Raw genomic sequence first — 24,575 nt, 5'->3', positions numbered from 1 at the left:
GTTTGTTGCGCTTTTTGTCTAAACTTGTCATGTTACTCTGTCCAGATTGTGTTTATCTGTCTTGTTTAGCCCCAGACCTGCTGTGTTTGTCCTCAGTGTTTCAGGTTTGCTTTATTTAGTTTGCTTGTTTGGTTCAGTATTTTAGTTTATCCTCTGTTTCATAGTGTTTTGTTTTAGTTACCTTTTCTTTATATACTGCCTAGTGTTCTTTTCTTTGTTAGTTTAAATATGGAGAATAAAAAAGACTTGCATTTGCATCCTGCCTCCTCCTCTTCGTTACACATGGCAGCCTGTCTGGAATTTGCCAAAAGGCACCCGAAGGACTCTCAGACCATGAGAAACTAAATTCTTTGGTCTGATGAGACAAAGATTGAACTCTTTGGTGTGAATGCCAGGCGTCATGTTTGGAGGAAACCAGGCAGTGCTCATCACAAGGCCAATACCATCCCTACAGTCAAGCATGGTGGTGGCAGCATCATGCTATAGGGATGTTTTTAGCAGCAGGAACTGGCAGACTAGTCAGGATAGAGGGAAAGATGAATGCTGCAATGTACAGAGACATCCTGGATGAAAACCTGCTCCAGAGCACTCTTGACCTCAGACTGGGGCGACGGTTCATTTTCCAGCAGGACAACGATCCGAAGCACACAGCCAAGATCTCAAAGGAGTGGCTTCAGGACCACTCTGTGAATGTCTTGGAGTGGCCCAGCCAGAGCCCAGACTTGAATCCGATTGAACATCTCTGGAGAGATCTGAAAATGGCTGCGCACAGACGTCTCCCATCCAACCTGATAGAGCTTCAGAGATACTGCTAAGAAGAATGGGCAAAACTGCCTAAAGAGAGAAGGCTTGAGTCAGTATCTTATCTAATTAATCTCACAGGTGTTCTGCCTGGTTAAGATCAGGACTCTGTGCAGGTGTCATGGAAGACCCAGCAGACCAGGTTTTAGGATCCAAGTGCAGGTTTAATGATACACAGAGCAAAAGTACAAAGAGAGGGTAATCCAAAGGCAAAAATCCAAAAACAGTCCAAAAGTTCAGAAACACAACAGATCAGAGCAATATAAACAAAATCCAGGCTCAGACTTGCAGCAAACATTAACTGAGATACATTAAAGACCTTGCAAGGAGTCACACACAAGCTTGCCCTTATAAAGGCTCAAGGACAAAGACAAAATTGCCGCCTAATGCAGCACCAAACATCAAAAAAATCACATCAGATTTGACAATCATTTCAGGAAGGAATCTCCTTGGAAAAAAGTAAAAAATACATACATAATACATAAGTATCCTAGAATCTCCTGAAAATAACATCCAGCCTGTGTGAATGTTTCCTACTTACTTCGTAATTTAAATTTTTATATAATTACGTCAAACTATCAAAAAGTACTGAAAAACTGGTCTTGGGGCGTTAATTACTTACTGCTGTCTTCACCAGTAAGTAATGTAGGGCATGACAAAAATTAATCATTACTAATCAAACAAATAGTCGTCAGATTAGTCGATTACTAAAATAGTTATTAGTTGCAGCCCCAAACTCAAGTACTTTTATTTATAAATACCAACCAAATGAGCATCATAGCTCTTTCAACAGATTTTCAAATTCATTTTTTATTCCATTTAATTTCTCTTTATTTCAATCAAAACATGTACAAATGTAGACTTTTTCACAAATCAAAACAGTACAGGTACACATGAAAATCATAAACACCTGCTGTTCTAAATGTAGATATAAATGTAGCACTACACTTGGTAATTTGCAAACCCAAATCAGAAAAAGTTTGGACAATATGAAAATGTGAATTAAAAACAGTGTTTCTTACATGTATTTTTACTTTTATTAATTTTTATCTCAGACAGTATTAACACAATACATTTCTTGATGAGGGGATGGTGCAGTTTATGGACTAGTAATGAAGTTAAATAAATATAAAATTTTAAACAGGTGATGTCCACAGGTGTCTGTAATCATGATTAAGAAAGCTCTAGTAGGATTTAAATATATTTTTGTCATAGGAACAAGCCTAAGATGAACATTTTTAATCTTCAATATCTCGGATTGTATTATATTAATAGCCATCATTTAACATCAGCTGTACTGAACATTCACATTGAACATTCACATTCACATTCACAAATGCCTCTATATAAAAAAGACGCTTTGTGTTAAGCATGTGCAGAAGCTGTGTCTGCTCTGGGAATGAACAATCACACAGTGGAAACATGTACTGTGATCAGACAAATCTGTATTTCAGGTCTTTTTAGAAGAAATATAAACCACAAGCTTTGGAATAAAGATGAAAAGGACAAGTTCAGACTGTTATCAGCAATAAGTCCAGGGTCTGTAATGGTATGGGGTTTGTGTCAGCACGCTTCTGTGATGCAGCATTAATCTCAGTACAGGGATCTTAGAGCATCATATGCCTCCTTTTCCTGGGATTTTCATGCATTTTTCAACAAATCAGTGCAAAATTACATGCTGCACACAGTACAAGGTCATGGCAACAGAAAAAAGGGTGTACTAAACTGGCATGTCTGCAGTTCTGACCTGCCCCCAGTAAAGAATGTGGGAAGAATTTTGAACACCTAAAGCACTGCATAATTTGGTATCCTCAGAACCAAAATATCTTTTAAGTAAGGTGGATTGGCAACATTAAAAAATGTAAATGCTTTACCATCACAACTTTTGTTGGAATGTGTTTTAGGCCTGAATAGCTAATGAAATGTTGAGTTTACCTGACGAAACATGAAATACATTGAGTTTATACTGTCTGCAATCCAACACAAACATAGCTTTTTCCACACTGTCCCAAACTATTCTAATTTGAAGTTGTATTTACTGAAGTCATAAATAATTCAACAAAATGTGAGATGTGTTTAAGAGAATACAGTGTGACCACTGAGAAATTAGGAGTGTCGATCCCACCATCTCCTTCACTGAATAAACTGTATCAGACATGTTTATATTGGATTGCATAATCTTACAGTTGATTCCACAAAAGGAAGCCAGAATCCAGCGTAGAGCGGCTGAGTGAATGTGGTGTGGACTGTGTTTAGGAGGGTCATTGTATCAGAGACGCTGTAGAAGGACAGAGTTCCTGCACTGGGATCCACATACACTCCTATTCTGGAGGATGGAGGAGCTGAGAGCACAGTTTCAGTGTCGTTGTGCCAGAAAGAGAGAGGAGAAGAAGTCAGTAGACTCCAGGACTGACAGTTGCCTCCCAATTTAGATTCACGCCCTCCTTTTCTGCTGATTTCTTTATACGCCACTGATATGTACACATACTCCACACTAGTCCACTCAACTTCCCAGTAACAGCGTCCACTCACACTCTCCTTACACAGAACCTGAAACCACCAATCAAATCTCTCTGGATGATCAGGATACTGCTGGACCTTCTGACTGCCTGTCACCACTCTGTTCTCCTCAGACAGAATGAGCTGAGGATTTACTGTGTTGGGATCCAAAGTCAGCCGACAGAAATCTAAAAGAAAAAGCAGAAACAAAGTTGAATTTATTACACACAGTATTTTAAAAAGTTTCTTTAACTCAACTCAAACTTAAACCTACATTGCAGAAAGTCTTCTCTGGTTTTTGGTTTTGGTAGTAAAATCTGAACTGCTGCAGCTGTAGAGACACAATACAGTAAATAATGAACAGCTAGAACACAAAGACTATCTAGAACCAGATTACTGAACTGTTCTCATGTTCCACACACAATAAAACTGTGTGTATTGTGTGTATGTGTGTTTGTGTGTGTGTATGTGTGTTCCACCTACACTGTAGAAAGTCTTTTCTCATTTTTGGTTCTGAAGGTAAGTTCTCCACTGCTTCAGCTGTGGAGACACAACACAGTAAAGAATGATCAGCTAGAGCACAAAGACTATCTAGAACCATCTTACAGAACTGTTCTCATTTTCTCAACACAACTGTTTGTGTTTGTTAACAGTGTGCAATAATACACTTCAGTACAGGTTTTTGTGTGTTTAAGTGTATCTTCACAGTGTGCTGTTTTCTACACTTGTGCAATGACCATTAGACTCTACACAGTCCAGGGATTCTTAAACAAGGGGGTCCTGACAAATTCACTGGGGGTAGGGCTGGGCGATATGGATAAAAATCTTATCACGATATAGTTTTCCATATCAGCCGATATCGATATGTATCACAATATAAATCAAATCACTTTCTGTTACACTTAAAGGTTTCTTTTTACTCATAAGTGACAGAATAAGGGAGTTATGGCCAAGCTCACTAGCAGGATCAGAGTCTTGTGGACAGACACTAGACAGCTTTTAAATTAATTTTAAAAAGTAATTATACGTCCACACAGGTCTGAAATATAAAGTGAAATTATACACTGCTACTGCAGAACAGATTTGTTAAAAACTAAAAACACAAAGTAATCACTGTATAAACAGAGAAAGAGGAGAATTCTGCCCTCAGGGTTTTCTAACAGAAACAGTGAGGGTTAGGAAAAAAAACAGAAAGTGCTTCTTTTCTCTGTGTTTATATACTAACCCATCACTCGTGCTGAAGTTAACGTGTGGCGAGTGGTACTTGGCTGAGCTGTGAGGCAGTTCAGCGCGATGCCTGATCATGTGCTGCGCCTGTTCGCAGCGCTACTTCAACAGGAAATAGGGAATAAAGTTTATCGAATCCTATTGCTACGGCTTATCATAGTCATCAAGGAAAATATATATCGCGATAAATATCAACATCGTTTTATCACCCAGCACTACCTGGGGGATTGTGAAAGAGATGCTTATTAATTGCATTTTCTTCACACTATTGTAGGTTTAAACTTGATGCATTGAGAAAGCCAAAACTGTGCATGTGGGGGAATTGTAAAGGGGAATGTAAACGTAAAAATGTGCAGAATGTGCAGAAACACCGGAATACAGAAACGTCAGAAAAGTATCAACAGGAAAAACGCAGAAAATAAAAAAAACAATAATTAAAAGTATTTAGAATCTCTGAGCTCTGATAATCCACATGTGGAAGATCTTTGTGCCTCATTAGAGGCGAGTGAGTAAAAAGTAAGTAAACATATTCAATAATTATCCTCTTATTTGTAGAAAGCAGTACTATGAATCAATGTTTTTGTGAAAATGGTTTGAACCACGAAAAGGGTCCAGTTCCAAAAAAAAGTATAATGCTCCCCACACACATCATTTTACACCCTGACTCTGACCAAGCAGACACTTCCTACATCATATATGACAGTAGAAGAGCTTATCTTACCATTAGGAGACATTCTGCTGATCTTCTCTTCACACAGTTCCTCTAGTTGCTGTTTCAGATCAGATACAGATCTGATCACTGCATCAAATGAGAGATGCTGACGGACACTGATGTTGGGTGACTGATCAGATCCAGAAGAGACACTGAGAGACTCGAAACTCTAGAGATAGAAATATTAATGAATGTTAAACTGTAAATACACTTTAATAAATAAATACACCGAAGTACTGGATTTATTTCTGGTGTATAGAAATTGTTGTTGAGTCTCAGGAACACACAGAACATTAATCAGGATCAGGTGTTTCTGTAGATCAGATCAGTGTTTGTTACCTGGAGGAAGTGGATGTGATCCTCTGTGTGTAAAAGCTGCTCCAGCTCAGTGTTTCTCCTCTTTAGATCAGTGATCTCCTGCTCCAGCTGCTCCAGGAGTTCTTCAGCTGCACTCAGTTCAGTCTTCTCCTGATCTCTGATCAGCTCTGTTACCTCAGAGCGCTTTTTCTCAATGGAGCGGATCAGCTCAGTAAAGATCCTCTCACTGTCCTCCACTGCTGACTGTGCAGAGCTCTGTTATAACCAGAGGTGGAAAGTAACAAATTACATTTACTCACATTACTGTAATTGAGTAGATTTTATGAGTAATTTGTAATTTTTAAAGTAGTTTTTAAAATAGGTAATTTTACCTTTACTCAAGTACATTTTGACACAAGTATTTTACTTCACATCATTGGAAACTCCCCGTTTTTGAGTAAAAAATAAAATGCAGGGGAAAAAAAATCTGAAGCGCCAGGGTACGGATGCTCACGCGTGGAATAACGAGGCAATAATGTCCTCATGTAATGTAAAATGTGCCCCCCCCCCCCCCCGGACAGAGCTGTCGGCTTCCAAAACTTCTACATCAAACCTGCGAGAGCATGTGGTGGTAAGTTATATATATATTCTAAATTCACTGGTTAGCTGTGGATTTACTTTACAAAGACCAGTAATCTTCAATCATATGCAGTTACACAGATTATACAATCTTCTGTATTTAGTAAAATATCCAGAACAATAATCCCTTTATTAAAAATTGTACAACCTAACTATTCTTAGGTGAATTCTTTGACAGAATTCTGCCTTCAGGGTTTTCTGAAAAACAGTGAAGGTTAATGGAGACAAAAGGTGTTCGTTATCCTGTATGTTAATTAACTAACATGTGTTAACGCCTAAATTAATAGTATATTAAATTCACTAAAAGCTGTATGAAATGGTCTGTCAGCGCGATGTTAACAGACGATTGGGGCGAATAAAACCTAAATACTTTAGCTAATGATCATGGATTACATAGATCCCTTTTAGACATTAAACAACGCTAAACTAAACTGGAGACATATCAAACTGCCTAGGTTAGCTATCAAGTTAGTTAGCTAGCTAGCTAATCTAGCTAATGGAGCTGCACTAAATTACGTGCTTAACCTGCATCCACAAATTGAGTTTACCTGAGAGAAATGCCTGATAATGTTCACTGTGTTTGTGTTCCGCTGATTTTATCACACATAGAGTTTTGTTCTCCATGGCAGCGCAGCTGAACTTTTCCCAGCAGCGTTTTTTTTACAGTTAGCGGGAGAGACGCTGCGTCAATTAGCTGTGTAGCCTGGGGTCTGTGCACGCGGTTTGGGGGAACCAATGTTCTGTCGAGTTATGCTACCCATCAATATGTGCTTCTTTACGGCACTGTGGATGCACCAACATTTTTGTATAAATTCACATTTTTTTTTATAATAATTCCTTACGTTTTTTTGGGAACATTAAAAAATCTGCTTAAATGTTAAAAACCATGTAAATAGCAGTTAAAGCAGAGCAATGGCAAATAAAAAATTAATAATGAATTTTAAACTATTTATAAAACTATAATAGAAATGGATCATAGAAACCTATGCCATTTGTTCTTGAAAATGTTTTATGGGGTGGTTTGAACAAATACTGCCTGAAAGGTCCAAATTATTATGTGGAAAATTTTAAATTGAGTACTTTTTTACTTTTACTCGAGTAGATTTTTAGATGGGTACTTTTTACTTTTACTTGAGTAGAATGTTAGCAAAGTAAAGGTACTTTTACTTAATTACAAACTTTCAGTACTTTTTCCACCACTATACCACACACACACACACAGACATGTTTTGGGGATGCTGTACTGTCTAGTGCTCCTCCAAACAAGGATCCATTTTTGTATTATAATATATTTATTAATTAATTCCAGCATGAATAAAGATCCTGACTGAGGTGATGTAGAGCTGCTTCATCAGCTCTGTTTTCACTACTTACCTTAAGAGTTTTTACCGCCTGTTTCAGTTCCTGCAGCTTCTTCTCTTTCTCCTGGATTCTCTGCTGGGAATTCATCTGATTTTCCTTTAGTTGATTCTGTGAAAAATACATTTTAATGTAGATCAATTTGATTCCACACAGTTTATAATAAGAGCAGATGAAGATTTACAGTTCTTCCTAGTTCTCCAGAGCTTTGGAACAGTCATGTGATCAGTATAATAAAAATGCTGGAAGAAGACGGGTGTTGGCTTTTTCAATGTTCACTGACCGTTCTGAGTGTTTACTGCTAACACTGAGAAAATCCTTCATCAACTGAAATGAGTTTAATTCACAGACTAATCACTGACTGTTTTATCAGTATGAAAAGGGTTTGTTTCTTTGGAGAGGAAGTCAAAAATCATTCTGCATTGGGAGCCTGTATAGATCCCCCTCTGATCCTCCTGATCCCACCAGCCTTCCTTCAGCACCTCCAAACAGACTGGACAGTTGAACTGATCCTGATCTACTGAAAGGCTGGGCTCTGCCATTTTCCTGAGAGAGAGAGAGAGAGAGAGAGAGAGAGAGAGAGAAAGAGAGCTGCACTCTGAGATCAGTTTTGGTTCCGCTGAGCTAAGTAGGAGTGGCTTCATGATTCTGCATTTTAAAGACAGAGCAAGAGAGAGAGAGAGAGAGAGAGAGAGAGATAGAGGGTGGAGTCAAACACATGCTGTTACACCACTAGGGAACAGTCAGTCTGTAACACACTGAGACTCCACATATTAACTAGTGATTTTTTTCATTAAGGAAACATTACTGTTTAATATGACTTTATATGTTCACAGGTAAAATACCTGCCTTTATTCCTAAATCAGTCTAAAGCTCTATCCGGACAGGATTAGTTTCTCAGGGGGACGTCTGTGAAAAAATATTTCACACTTCTACTCAGTGATAAAACTCTTGCGTCCGGGCTGCAATTCAAAAAACAGGAGGACCTGTGAGTTTTTTGGTGTTCAGTAGCTCCTCCGTTTCCACTTGCTGTTGTGTTTATGTGGATCTCCATGCCCAAAGTGTAATTACGGTGCGTGGCAGTGGACATAGCTATTTTATTAAACGAAAGATGATGAAACTCAGAGATATCCGGATGGGACTAAAATTACCGGAGGACCACGGAGTTCAGCAAAAACATTTTCTCAGAGGACGTCTGAGAAAAACACATACATTGTCGTTGCAGATGGGAATAAAATCACAAGGGCCCCTCATAAAAGAGAAAATTACCCCAGGACCCCCTGAGAAACTAATCCCATCTGGATAGGGCTTAAGAACTAAATGTTTCAGCATGCCTCTCTAACATCACACATTACCTGACTACTCATTTGCTGATTGTCTCCATGTGTTCTGTGTTCCTTTGTGTTTACACCCAATGGCTGTTTCTCAAGATAGCGTACACGAGTTTGGACTTGGCAAGCACGGACTTGGCAGGTTGCCATCAGCAGGAGGACGTCAGATGTTTTTTCTGTAATCGGAACAGCTGTGTACTTGATGACGTCACCCTCGTATGAGTGCGGAAAATGTACGAAATCTCCAAAAGCCTAGGATCACATTTTCAATTAGCTGCTTTCCTAACATATAAACCACATATCTAAAGGGTATGTTCTACACGCCTAAAGACATCAAACTTTATTTTATCATAGAGATGTACTATTTTGAAAAATTATGATTTACAGGTATAAACTGTTGTGAGGTGCATTCTGGGATATCAGACTGTAAGAAGCCCACACAAGTCATCTTCCATGCTTGCTCGATAATGTGGAAGGGGCAAGAACACATTCAGTAATTTGTAGTGGCTAATTGTGAACTTTTAAATAGATCAGTACTTGGGCTGTGACTGATGACGTTTTCCAAGTCCAAAACAAGTTCTTTTTTTTTTTAATTTATGCATTAGGATAGCCTTAGTTACTGTTTTTGCCTGTGAAAGACCCTCGCCTGATTTTTATTCTGCTTCACATCTGTCTCATCCTGCCTGTCCTGGTCCATCCGTAGCAGGAAGTAAAGAGTCAGTACTCTTTTTAAAGAACAGCAGAGGAGAGCAATCCTAATCCTAACCAAAATCAGACACCTACAGAGATTTCTCTTTAAATCTTTACAGTAAATCACAGCCTCTCCATAATGTAATGTAATATTCATAACACACATTACTATCCTCAATATTGAATCATTTAGAGACACAAATGCACTGAAACTGAAACATGAATAACATGGAAAACACTTTGAGACCCAACATTTACAGAATACTTTAATCTTAATGAAATTATGTCTTCTAAAAACTATTTTAAAGACATCCCATGAAAATATGAAGGATCTGACAGAGTAAAGGCAAAACAAAGGTTTCAAAATATGTTTATTATGAGAGCATTTAGTAGATGAAGGAGCAATACAGATAAAAACAACAGCCAGTTTTGTATAGTGTGACACTTTATGATTCTAACAGTGAAGTGACCTAAAAAAAAAAAATGCAAATCAAATGTATTTATATAGTGCTTATTGAAACCAGTAAGAAACCCATCCTCCTCTGATTACCTATAAATGATTAATGAAAAGGCACCATTACATAATAATGTTGATATGCTCAGATGCTCTGACATTATCAAAAGAGTGCTGGAAATAATAATTAAAGGAATGACGCCATCAGCAGCTACAGTCCACATTTCTCCTAGTGTGAGGCTGGTCAGCAGAAGGCGTTTTCACACCTGAAGTTCGTTTCTGTGGTCCGAATCAGTTGATGAGTTTGTTTACTTGGAGCGTTTTCTCGCTCTGTTCAGTCTGGTTTCACACAGGCATAAATGTAAACGCACCAAAATGCGCACCAATAAAACACGCGAGCAGGCTATGTCCTGTGATTGGTCAGAGCGTGGTCTGCCGTGGAAGTAAATATACATATACAAAAAAAGTAAATATAGCGAGAAGATTCTGTGTTCCAGCGCATATGTGTGTTTTTACACTGAACGCTGAAACGTTGCGCTTTAAAACATAGCGTTTTTATGTGCAGCGCAGATGTAAACACAGTAAACAGAGTTACACGGCCGTGAGCAGTGAATGCAGCACAGACCGCGTGCGCATGGACTCAGCATTTGTTCTTAGCTGTGGTAATTAGCGTTATCTGGTTAATATATCAGTTTAGACTGCGTCTTATCAGCCGTTTAGCTCAAATAAATGGCTTATATTTAATAGCTGGATCCGATCGAGACCGGATCACGTTCTCACCACAAGCAAATCGCTCCAGAGTTCGTTTGGTACCGGACCGAGACCACCTCCTCTAGCTGGTCTCGGTCCGGTTCTTTTGATCCCCACCCGAGTGCAATTACTGGTGTGAAAACGCCAGTGAAAAACAAATACACATTGAAATGTTAGCTTGCTTTCATATGCATTTACTGTGAAATAGCAGTATGTAAAGGGTTCATATACGTGTTAACCAATAAATTTGCATTTTTTCATGACCTTTCCATGTTTTCAGGGCACATTTTTATGACCAACAAAACATCAGTGCAGACATGGACAATAAAACAAAAAATCAACTTAAACTATAATGATAAAAACAAGAAATATTTTAAGCAATGACACAATCTTCAATAATAAAAAAATGACTGTCAGATCCTGAGAGCTTCATTGTGTAGGGCTATATTATTCTGTGCTGAGGTATTTGTTTGCTCAAAATAGCTTTTCTTAGTCAATAAATGGAAACACACATTTGTAAATTGCAAATTTCCATGACTTTGCCTCTCTGGGTATTTTTATTTTTCCAAAACCTATCCAGGCCTGGACATTTCTATTTTCAAATTCCAGGACTTTTCCAGATTTTTCATGACCAGACGAACCCTGTAGGTAAAATGATCATTAAAGATTACCTCCAGGGATGGCTTAAGAACACCCACACCTGTATAGGTTATGAGGTGTTAATTTCTAAGTGGTTGCCCAGTCTGCTATTTGCCATGCACTGTGAATTTCTTAGAAGTGAGGCCTTATAGTGAGTGTCAGATGAATAAGACATTCTATTTCTTCAGTTTTAGAAACTCATACTTTTGTAACAAGAAACAAAGTGATTACATCAATAAATTAAATGAGCTCATAGATTACTTAAATACATCCTTTTTATTGTAAAAAGGGAATTTATATATTAAAAAAGACATTAATATTATATCACAAACAATCTGTTAATAAAGCTGAATAATGAAGGTTTTTTTGTCCAGTTCAAGCTTCATGTTTAACATAGCAGTGGGGATTAACTCATGGATTGCTCAATGTTACAGTGGAATTATAATAAGGAAAGTAGAATCCAGCGTAGAGGGGCTGAGTGAATGTGGTGTGGACTGTGTTTAGGAGGGTCATTGTATCAGAGACGCTGTAGAAGGACAGAGTTCCTGCACTGTGATCCACATACACTCCTATTCTGGAGGATGGAGGAGCTGAGAGCTTAGTCTCAGTGTTGTTGTGCCAGAAAGAGAGAGGAGAAGTAGTCCGCAGACTCCAGGAGTGATTATTGTGTCCAAACCCAGAATCATTATGCCATTCTTTCCTGCTTATATCTTTATACGCCACTGATATGTGCACAGATCCACCCTCACTGCTCCACTCAACCTCCCAGTAACAGCGTCCACTCACACTCTCCTTACTCAACACCTGACACCAGTAATCAAATCTCTCTGGATGATAATGATACTTCTGGACATTCTGGCTGCATATCACCACTCTGTTTTTCTCAGACAGACTGAGTTGACAATTTACTGTGTTGGGATCCAGAGTCAGCCGAGAGAAATCTAAATGAGAAAACAGTTTAGATATTCAATATACTTACATTCATTTAACTAATAAATAATATGATTAAAGACAAAGAATAAAAAAGCAAGTCATAGACATTGTGAATGTATTCACCTACATTGCAGAAATTCTTCTCTGGTTTTTGGTTCTGGTAGTAAAATCTGAACTGCTGCAGCTTAGGAGACACAATACAGCAAAAATTAAGGAACATTCTTATTTTCCACAGTATGCTGTTTTCTACAATTGTGTGATTATTGTGTGATGAACACAGCCTGGCAAAGTCCCTATAGAACTGAACCCACATCCCTATGAACCTTGACCCACATATAGAAAGTAGATCAGCAGTGTTAAATCATACACACAGAATAACTCATCTTCCAGATATAGAGTATAATACTTCTCACACACCCCGTTACACCCTGACTCTGACAAAGCAGACACTTCCTACATCATATATGACAGTAGAACATCTCCTGTTACCATGTGGGGACATTCTGCTGATCTTCTCTTCACACAGTTTCTCTAGTTGCTGTTTCAGATCAGATACAGATCTGATCACTTCATCAAATGAGAGATGCTGATGGACACTGATGTTCAAGTATGTATTGCTGCAGACTGGAGCACCTCCAAAGGGGAGGGGCTTACCTCCAAATGGGAAGTCCACAGCTCCAAAGGGGAGGGGCTTACATCCAAGTGGGAAGTCCACCAACAGTATACGGCTCGAGACCTCACCACGGCTCCGGCAAATGTCATAATAAAAGTCTTCCGTGATTATTATTAATACTTTTATTCTATTACATCAAATTTAATGTTACATAGAATGTACTATCACATTATATTATATTATATTATATTATATTATATTATATAAAAGTCTACATCGTAAGGCAGGGAGACCTCACTCAACACAGCTCCATTTCTCTGCCGAATGCCACAAAAAAGTCCTCCGTGATTAAAAAGCTCATGGATGTCAATAAATATATTAGTCAACAGTTATTGATTATTTATATTTCTTAAATGTCAATATAATAAAATACGTGTAGTGTGTATGTATTTATAATATTATTGGCTATGAATAAACAACTGCCTTTATTATTTAGATCTTTACTATTTTATGATTTGAAATATTCACAGCATGGCAAATGTTTAAATGTTTTAAATAAATAAAATGTGGTTGCAATGTGCACAACATGCTTTTAGACTCTTAGAAAATGCATTTTAAAATAAATAATCATTTAATAAACGAAATAGATGAATTGATTAATCTTTCGGGTTATTTACAAGCACAAAACGTTGTGAAAAACACCATACCGCGTAACACCAAGCCCCATCAAGCACCATCCTACTTGGAGGTAGGCTCCGCCTGTTTGGAGGTATGTTCCTCCCCTTTGGAGGTGCTCCAGGCTGCAGCTATACCCTTCTCCTGATGTTGGGTGACTGATCAGATTCAGCAGAGACACTGAGAGTCTGGAAACTCTAGAGATAGAAATAGTAAAACTTGAATTAATAAACATTGAGGTACAAGATTTATTTCTGGTGTATAGAAATGGTTGTTGAGTCTCAGGAACACACAGAACATTAATCAGGATCAGGTGTTTCTGTAGATCAGATCAGTGTTTGTTACCTGGAGGAAGTGGATGTGATCCTCTGTGTGTGAAAGCTGCTCCAGCTCAGTGTTTCTCCTCTTTAGATCAGTGATCTCCTGCTCCAGCTGCTCCAGAAGTTCTTCAGCTGCACTCAGTTCAGTCTTCTCCTGATCTCTGATCAGCTCTGTTACCTCAGAGCGCTTTTTCTCAATGGAGCGGATCAGCTCAGTAAAGATCCTCTCACTGTCCTCCACTGCTGACTGTGCAGAGACCTGTTATAAAAAAACAAAAACAAAACACAGACCAGATGTTAGAAAAAGTTAAAACTCACCTCTCTCTCTCACTCTCTTACTGAGAGACTAGGCCACCTAACGCATATTGTATATGTGTAGGAACCTAGTGTCTCAACAGCATTCTCCTTATTGGGGTATTATAGAGCTGCTTCACTAGCTCTCTGTTCACCACTCACCTTAAGAGATTTTACCGCCTGTTTCAGCTCCTGAAGCGCCTTCTCTTTATCCTGGATTTTCTGCTGGAATAACCCCTTTTTCTCCATAAGCTGACTCTGAAAATATGCATGTATATGCATAATGGTGTTAAATTAAGTCAAATACATTACAGAGAATAAACAAAACTTTAATTTCTAGAAAATATCTTACTGATTTGATCTTAGTACTGCAAAAAATACTTAGAAGCTGTTTTCAAGAGCACTACCTAACTCACAGAGAGAATCACTTTAACAATTAAGCCAGGCGGACACTGTGCGATTTTTTTAATCGGATGCGTTCTGGAGAGCTCAAACAGCACGTTTGAATCGTTTGTCGTGTATGAACAACGCCTGCGATTCATCTGCACACACTGTACGGTCCGACTGACCTGCTGCGACGGGGGAGCTTACACTGCACGTCTAAACGCAGCCCGTAGGCGGAGCTTTCTTTGCGTACAAACTCTGGCTTCAACACAACGCCTTGCAAAAGAAAGCGCTTAGCTTTGCTTATTTGTGCCCTGTTGTGCGCTGAAAGTCCACGGAAGAGACGTACATGGACTCGCAGGTGGCTGAGGCGACGTGGACTCTACGGGTTGTCCGTTTTACAGAAGGAGAGCGCATAGAAAAATGACTGCCCGTCAGGCTGCGAAAGAAACACCAGCAGCTTAAATAAAATAAAATAATTTTATTTTTTATTCTGTTTATTGTTTATGTAAAAACTGGTTTTGCAACACTGAATATTAAACAAGCAATCGGTTATTCACACTGGATAGGGACCCTCATTTACAGTGCCGCTGAGCATTAACAGTTTAAAAGGGATTAATAATATATATAAAAAATAGGAATAAAAACTGACATTTATTATAGACGAATAAAATATATACGTAAAAAAGGATAAATAGGACCTTAAAAAAAGATCATAAAAATTGACATAAAAGGGAAAAAATTATATCTTATGAAGATATATATTTAATGATTTGATTAATAAAAGAAGAAAAATAATTTAAATGAATAAATAAAAAATATAAAATATAAACTCATTAAAAATTCGTTTAAAATAACCCAGGCTTTCTGCAGAATAATCAAAGTTTCAGTTAGTTTCAGTTTCAAATCATGAAAACAGCTCACCAAAACCTCAAACTATTCTTTATATTTGACTATATTTACTTACAGGTCCTTTGCTTGTACTTACAGGCCCTTACTTATTTTTATTCAACTGAACTGAGTTCCTGTAGCCTCGCGCTGAATTCAGCTCCGCGCTGCGAAAGAGAGCGAGAGAGAGGCGCAGCGCATTTTGTCTGATTTATCTTGATTAATTATCAGTACATTTATTAGCTTTAGTAAGTTTAATAGCACTAATTATACTACACTTCTCCGACCTTATTTATTAAAACGTTTATTTTAGAAGACAGAGGTTATTATGCGGGCAATGCCGCGCGCAATGCCACGCGCTGCGCTAAGCTGGCTTTGCGTGGCTAATATTCTGGAGCACTGGACGAGATTTTAATTAATAAATTAACATATTTATAATTTTAATAAATTTGCCCTGGCGAAAAGAAACGAATTATAAAATATAGCTTTATATTTCTGTGCATGTTTTAAGTTTTATATAATTGACGGGCAGCACCAGAGGCTGACAATGTGCTTTATTTTTCAGATATAATAGCAAAGTGAAATAAAATAAATTTATGTTTGTCAAAGATATTTTCTCTTTTAATTTTTCTTTTCAAAAACTCCAGCTATTGACTGAGAATAAGCATCTGTTGAAATTCTTAAACAGCAGAATGCCTGTGTCTGCTGTATTAAGCTATAAGTCTGTGTACCGAACATAAATATAAATCCTTATAACTGACAGAAATAAATATGACTAATAATTATTTATAGTTACTGTGCAGATTTTTGGGAAAACAGGTCGTGACGTTAAGAAATCGGCCCGCAAAACAGCTCACACTGTGAGACAAGCGACCAAAATTTCTGGCATGTCAGAAATCCCTGGTCGCGTCCGACTGCTCATTCGCAGCTCCTATGGGCAATTAATCGGACATCGCTTCCCCTCTCACACTGCACGACAAACGACGCACGATCAAGCTAAAATTCGGCCCGATCATGAAATTCAGTCGCATCCGACCAGATCGGGCTTAAAATCGGGCTAAAATCGCACAGTGTCCGCCTGGCTTTAGTCTATCAATACTGGCCATAAAATTAAACCACTTTTTTTTAAAAACTGCAAATACCACAGTTTACTTCATATGGACAAACCTTTAAAAAAAGTCAACACAGCTGATGTATTTCTCTTTAATCTACTATTAATTGTTTCGTTCCACATTCAATGTGCTGAATTACAAAACTATGCCAGAGACAACCTAGCCTCTACAATCCCATGACCTAAACCCAGTTGGGATGGTTTGGTGTAAATTAAATCACAGAGTTAGAAACAAACAAACAAACAAGTGCTCAGCACCTCCAGATCTCCTTCAAAACTGTTGTAGAACCACTCCAGGAAGTTTGCATATGTTTGTCTTTAGGTTTGTGTGTAAAATCTTTGTTAATATCAATAACACAAACAACCAACTTGTGTTCTTTGGAAGAATGTTCTTAATCGTATCAAATTAACTAAGATTTGACAACTTTACTAGTAATTTTTGCAATTTACAAAGAATGCGTAGTATTTACGTTTTTGTAAGCAAGTCACCAAAAGGTGCCTACTCTGGGATGCAGAGAAACAGCATGTTTCTTAATAATTGGTGTATAAACAAAGAAGTAATTGTAATGTTATGCTTGATTACTGTTTTTGTATGATATATAGATATCTGTGCATAAATAACTGTTTTGAAAACCATTTTCTGACCTGTTTCTCTGTTCTTCCTGTTGCAGCTGGAACAGTCTCATGACCTTTATGGTCATCCAACATGCACAATAGCAGATGCACCTCTGATCAGTGCGACAGTAGATCTCGATCAGTTTATCATGCTGAGAGCAGATCTTCTCCTGTAGTCGTGTGGACGCTTTAACCAGCTTGTGTTTTTTCAAAGCAGCAACATCATAGTGAGGTTTAAGATGAGTTTCACAGAGAGACGCTACACACACCAAACAGGACTTGATGGCTTTGAGTTTTCTCCCAGTACAGAAATCACACTCCACATCTCCAGCTCCAGCGTAACAGTGAGCAGGAGAAGCAGCTCGGACTTCTGTCTTCTTCAGTTTCTCCACCACTTCAGCCAGCATGTTGTTTCTGCGTAGAACAGGCCTCGGAGTGAACGTCTCTCTGCACTGGGGGCAGCTGTAGACCCCCCTCTGATCCTCCTGATCCCAGTGTCCATTAATACACACCATACAGAAACTGTGTCCACAGTTGATGGTCACTGGATCCTTCAGTAGATCCAGACAGACTGAACAAATGAACCGATCCTGATCTAAAATACTGACCTTTGCCATTTTCCTGCTCTCACAGCAGGAGAGGAAGAGAGAAAGAGAGAGAGCAGCACTCTGAGATCCGAGATTCCTTTCCTTTGAGGAACTGAGGAGGAGAGGGGGTTTGTTTCAGACAGCCTCATAAACCACTGAAGTAGAACAGTCAAGCTTTATGAATCTGTGTGAAAGAGAAGCATACCATTAGAAACACATCACCTCCACTACAGTGATGCAGTAATGCAATGGAAAATTTAGCAGGGTCACTGTCTGTGTGCAGCTGAGATAACAAGGCAGAGGGTGCCTGAGTTAGGTTAGCCTGGTTAGCTAAAGTGATCTGGACTATGCAGGCTAATGCAGTTGTGCTATACATGCTGACGTGAACTGCAATCAGTCCCAGTGGCAGTGACGAGTATAAACATCAGAAACCATAAGTAGAGTAAGAGACTCTATATTGACTAATTTTATCTAAGAATGTGATTATATGTTGAGCGATGTCTTGCGTCCAAAACATGCAACACGTAAACATGTAAACGTTACTCATGGTCTTTTTTAGCAGCCAGCTAACACTACATATTTAGCTGTTTATAGGGCATGTCATAATTGAAATCTGAATCACGCTTTAGATTTATATGTTATCTGCTAACCTAAGCAGTATATCACTTTACTCAATAAAGTAGTAACTCCAACTGTAGGGTGTGTAATTTCAGAGCAGTGGGCTTTTTATCCTTTAGGCTGACATAGCTAGTGATAAATAAAGCTAGTTAGCTAACTGCGAACAAAGTAATATAAAATCCATATGAGCTGGTTTATAACACTGCTTGCCATGGTAGAAGTTACTGAACTCATCTTGTACTCGCTCGTATAGGTTCAGTGTCCTCAAGTTGGCAACCCATAAGAGAGCTTGGTGTCTGTTGAGGGGTGGGCGGATGGCGACAACTACTTCTCCAGTGTTTTGAAATTAGACACTGGATTAAATTTAAATTTTATTAAATTAATTTAATTAAAATTTTTTTTTTTTTTTTTGCTTTACAAAGTTGCTTGCTAATGCTAACATCACATCTATGTGTTTTGGATTAGTCAGACTAGACACCCAGGTAAGGCAGCAGAAATGAGAATCATTTCTCGACTTTCTGCTTTATATAGGACAATATCAGATATTTAATGATGAGCATTTTTTATTTATTTGAACTACATGTCTGTTTTAATCTAGGACTAGATTACAGCTTAAAAATATGTACTATATTAGTAAAATGGAGAGAAAATGTAATACACGTGAAGTATGCTGTTCTAAGCACAAGATGTCTGAACCTCTAAAATCTCCCTTATAGAAAGTTTTACAACAAATGGCAAACTCATATAATGCACTGCCTGATCCAATAGACACTGTTCTACCATAGTTTTCAGAAGACCTGTTGGCTGAAATATGTTCTTAAAATTAAGTATTATTAGGGCCTTCTGTGACAGGTCATAGTCCCCAAAAACAATTTATTTGTTCAGGCCCGTCCACACGTATCTAGATATGTTTAAAAACAGTAAAGTCTGCAGTGCTAAAAACAAGTTTCATTGATTACAGCAGCTTACCATTACCGTTCGGACACTCCGTTGTTTTGGTACTTTAGCTGACATGGAAAAAGTCTTGCATAGGGCTGGGTGATAGGGCTTAAAATATATCTCAATATTTTTTCACTCATTGGCAATATATATCTTAGTATTATTTAATCCTAGGTAATAGCAAAAAGACACTTCTAAGTTCCAGATTTTACACAAGCACTTTTATTATTCAGTTCCATATCCTGTAAATGACAGTAGCCTCGTAGTTTTAGCAGCATTTTATATTGTCAACAACTGAAAGACAAATCAAATTACACTAGTTAATTATCGACAACAGATTCTTCAAATAAATGCCCCCCCCCCCTTTCTAAAACAAATAGAAAGGAACTGAAATAATTACAGCAGAAGACAGAGGTTTTCAAGAAAGGTTGAGACTGTCATTTATTGGAAGAAAAGTGTTCATCTGCAGTCATTACACAGGTCTCTTTCTCTCACAGACAAATGCATACACAGACACAACAGGGAGCAGTAAGGGGGGCTTTCTAGCTGAACACCATCCTGTTCCAGCTAGTAACTCTCCCACGCATGGGTACTGGCAGTTCAAGGCTAAGCATCTGGTGAGCTATGTCCAACTGTCTTCATTATTTCTCTGGAAAAAGATGGTCACAGCGAATCCCACATACCATTGGGGTACTCCTTAACCATCCTCAACCAACCACTCCTCAAACCATCAGTGTCATTAAAAAGTTTTTCAGTAATTCAGTTGAAAATGAAATGCGAAACTCAAATATTACATAGATGTATTACACACAGAGTGATCTATTTTAATCTATTATTTTTTCATTTTTAAGGATCAATGAACACTCAAAAATGAGTGTCTCAGAAAATTACTTTTACAAGCCTTGCTGAAAAATGAAATCTGCATCTCCACAAAATGTGTCAGCAGAGGGGAGCATGAAGTGCTATAAGATTTTCGGGGAAAACACTGCACTGACTTTAGACTTGATATAAAACACAGTGGACAAACACCAGCAGATGACATGTCTCTCCAAACCATCACTGATCATCAGTAAATTTTGCATTTCATTTGGGAATCAAGGGACCAGAGTCTGGAGGAAGAGTGGAGAGACATACAGTCCAAACTGCTTGAGGTATAGTGTGAAGTTTCCACCAATCAGTGAAGGTTTGGAGAACCATGTCATCTGCTGGTGTTGATCCACTTGACTATGTAATCTATATAATCATAATCAGGCCCGTAGCCAGCATTGTGATGGGGGGGATCTTTTTCCCCCAAAAGTGGACTTCATTTGGCTCTCTACTCCAATGCCCCCTAAATACACGAGCACACTTCAAACCTTTTAATTTAGACATATTTTATTCATTATAAGTTTGTTGTGAATCTGTTGTTGCTGTCCTTATTTGTTCGTCTGTTGCTCCCCACTGTTAAATAAACTGATAAATTTGATATAAATGTAAGTGTTACTCAAACTTCCTACATCTGTGATGTGACTTCATTGTCTGTCTCTGTTGCTCACCTCAGTTGTCTGTTGCTTTGTTCCATTGTCTCTGTTGCTGCCCTCCATTGTCTGTCTCTGATGTTGCTGTCCTTTATTGTCTATCTCTCTACTATTGACATAAATAGATAAGAATTACTTAATTAGGAACACTATCGGTATTGTCATTAAAACTTAAACATGAATTAATAATACTATAAATTGAAGTGTTCTGTCTTATTAAAATCTTCCTATAACTGTGCTGGGACTTCGTTGCCCCCACAAATCCCCCCCCCCCCCCCCCCCTTCAGCTCGCTGAACTCGGCGCCTGATTGGCTGACAGAGCTCATTTGCATACCGTCTGGTCTGTGAGGGTCTGCTGATTCATTAGATATGCGTGGATTCGTGGAGCGACCAATAATCCGCTTTTAATAACGCGTTAAAGTTGATATTATTTTTTTCTGCCTCAAATTATTTCAAGCACTGTTTGGATATATGTGTGAATTACTGGTGACTGGATTGCGTTTTGAAGGTAAGAGTGTGGGGGAAGCGCTGGAGGGGGTTGGGTGTGTGTCTCGAGTGTCCTGAGGTAAACACAAAGCGAAACACAAACAGATTTAAACTCTAAACACAGTTCCGTAATCCGGAGAGGCAGACGGTTCCAATGGTGTATAACATGTCCGCATTCGATCAAATATGGACGTACGAAAAACGTAAATATGAAAATAATATTTCATAACTTTCATAAACCAGGCATATTTCGCCCTAAATGTTTATTTTCTGAAAGGAGATACGGCTAAATAGGCTAGATAACTGAAAAGCTTTAAAATGGCATATTGGGTGTCTACATTGAACCTATAAGTATTTATAAACACAGCCAGATATTAAATATTATATTTTTCTGGCCCGCCGGCGGGCCAGGGCGTGTTAAGAGGTTAAACCCCTTTTTACACCTCTATACTGTATTTTATATATGGCCTTAGGAGCAACAGGCATGTTGAGAGTAAAATACACCCTAGCTTGATCGTCAGAATTGCAAAGTGAGTGACTGAATGTTATTGTCACTTTACCTACATTTCTTAAAAATCAACAAAAAATCCAGACTTTGGATTTATCGCAATAATAACAGTAATAATCCGGTGTTACATGTACAATATACTGTTGGGCTAAGCCGAGCCCGGCACTTTTAACGCAGGGGAGTTGTAAAGAAATAGAAGCCCTGCACTCAGCAACTTACCGATTTTGGGCCTTTTTTTGAACAAGTCACCAATATTAGTAACAATGTTACCGCCGTTTTCTTCCGTTTTCGCTCCTTGTCTTCTTTTTTACCCATTTTCTCAAGTAACTTTCCCCTGATTCTTATTCTTTCCACAAGCTAAGAACAGAAATGGGGGAATTGCCGCCACCTACTGGATTGGTGTAAAACAGTCTGAACAAAATGTGTGAAGAGAAACATTAACAATTTTTCTTACTCGTCACTACTAAGGGGGGGGGGGGGTGGGGTGGGGTGGGGGGGTGTGTGGCTGAGGGGGGGTTGTGGGGGATGGGGGGGGATCGAACGAACCCTTCGATCCCCCCTGGCTACGGGCCTGATAATTGACTATATAATCAAGTCCAAAGTCGGTGCAGTGTTTTCCTGGAAATTCCCACAGCACTTCAAGTTTCTCCCTGCTGACAACTTTTATGGAGATGCAGATTAAATTTTCCAGCCGGACTTCGCACCCTGCCCACACTGCTTGGTCTTATATAATATTAAAATCTTCTGAGGCACTGATTTGTGGGTTTTCAATCATCATCATATATGAGTTTCCCATTTTGAACTGAATTACTTCTCAATGATTCTAAAAATTCTAATTCTTTGAGATGCACTAGTATTGTCTCATGTTACAGCTCGTATGAAAATATATCGATACTTCTTAAAATCTGGATACATTGCCAAGTCATAGATTTAGACCCTAGCCAACGGGATTAGTTTCTCAGAGGGACGTTTGTGAAAAATATTTCACACTTCTACTCAGTGATACAAAACAAGCCTCAGGAATGCATTTGAAAAAACAGGAGGACCAGTGAGTTTTTTTGGCTTTCTCGGTCACGTGACATAATCAGTAGCTTGTCCATTTCCACTCCCTGTTGTGTTTATGTGGATCTCAGTGGAAATGCACGCCCTAAGTTTAATCACTATGAAAGCCTGCTCCCAAACACAGGATTAAATATAAAGTTATAAACTCTGATATTAACTCAGAATAAGAACAGTGTCTGCTGTGATGTTGACTGTTAAATGCGACTTTTTAAGAAGCTCAAACAGAACTAAACTAGCTAAACTACATAAACCAGTCCATAAACTTTCCCCCACCACATAATATACTCCGCATGTCTCCCCGCCGCCCAGCAGCCTCTGCCCGCTGTACCGCGAGCTGCCTCCACACCGCGAGCGAGCTCAGTAAAACTGCCCTTCTTCAGACAAGCCGAACTCATCTCACTTAAACTCGGCTCAATAAGAGAAGCTAAAGTTAAGCCCCGCTCAGTAACTGCAGAAACACATGCACTCAGACTCACCCTCTCGTATCTGCTGGAGGAAAGCCACAGAGCCTTTACAGAGGAGAACACCCACTGCAGAACCTCTTCCGGGTTTCTCAGACACTAGAGGGCGTTCCCAAACGAGTTCAAAACAGCTGGACTGAGCATCGTCTCTCAAAAGTGAAGCCACCACAGGTCGGGCGCCCCCTGCTGTTCGGTTTCAGAAAGCTGCAAAACCCAACTCATTCCCATAGGTTTCAATGGCAAAACAGACAACTTGTAATCACGTTTTTTCTAATATACTGTAATTCTACCTCCATTATTTAAATGCAACAGCTAGTGTAACCTCTGCTTATATTGTCATTTTTTATATCACCACAGAATTCGTTTTTAAAACATTATTCAGCTCTATTCAAAAAGGTGTGGTTATTGTAAAAGGGCTGGGTTACACCTTGCCGGGGTGGAACCAATGACTGTATGGGTGGGACCATAGACTGTGTGAGCTCTGTGGAGGCAGTCCTCAGGGGCGGGTTTATTTAAATGTGTAGGCTGTCTCTCCACAGTCTTTCTCCCTCCTCTGGTTTCTACTGCGCAGACTCGGGTTTCAGGATCACCAACATGGCGGAAGATTTTGGCTTCATTTTCATTACATGAATGGGAACGGCAACACAGCGTCCATCTTTTTTACAGTCTCTGGTCCAAAATAAAAGGCTTCATATGGAGCATCTAAGTTTATAAATGGTTGATAAAACATATGTTGAAAGGTCTCCTTCGGCTAAAATCCAATTTTTCTTGTTCTTTGCAAAATACAACAGGTGTCTCTGAGTTGTATATGCATGCTGCACATGAAACTGTTCCTCAACCTCCATTGTCTGCAGTATCTAGTAAAAGAAAATATTCAGAAAAAAAAAAACGAATCACTACTGTCTATGTCAACCCGTGAAATAGTATTTATGACTTTACTCACCTTGCCTTGCTGCCGCCCACAGCATAATAGTTTGTTCCTGTGTTATTTGTGAAAAAATAACACATCAGTGTTATATGCTTTACCCAGTAATTCAGAGCTAAGGAAGAGGTGGGTGTATTTTTAGAACAGTTCTGTTTTAAAGTCCAGGTCCAGAAAGTAAAAATCCGGGTTGGATTTTAATTTTTCTTGACCTAAACTTTTAAATAGGATATCCGATATCCGA

At 38.7% G+C, this 24,575-nt stretch overlaps 1 pseudogene; it reads right to left on the bottom strand.

The window, feature by feature from the left end:
- Positions 1–1,755: 1,755 nt before the first annotated feature.
- Positions 1,756–23,498, bottom strand: LOC103035773 (E3 ubiquitin/ISG15 ligase TRIM25-like; annotated as a pseudogene).
- Between the last annotated feature and the right edge of the window lie 1,077 nt (positions 23,499–24,575).

Source organism: Astyanax mexicanus, chromosome 1 (genome assembly GCF_023375975.1).
Source record: "Astyanax mexicanus isolate ESR-SI-001 chromosome 1, AstMex3_surface, whole genome shotgun sequence".
NCBI classification, from domain to species: Eukaryota; Metazoa; Chordata; class Actinopteri; order Characiformes; family Acestrorhamphidae; genus Astyanax; species Astyanax mexicanus.
The sequence above is the reverse complement of the archived record's forward strand: the minus strand, read 5'-3'. Positions and strand labels throughout refer to the sequence as shown.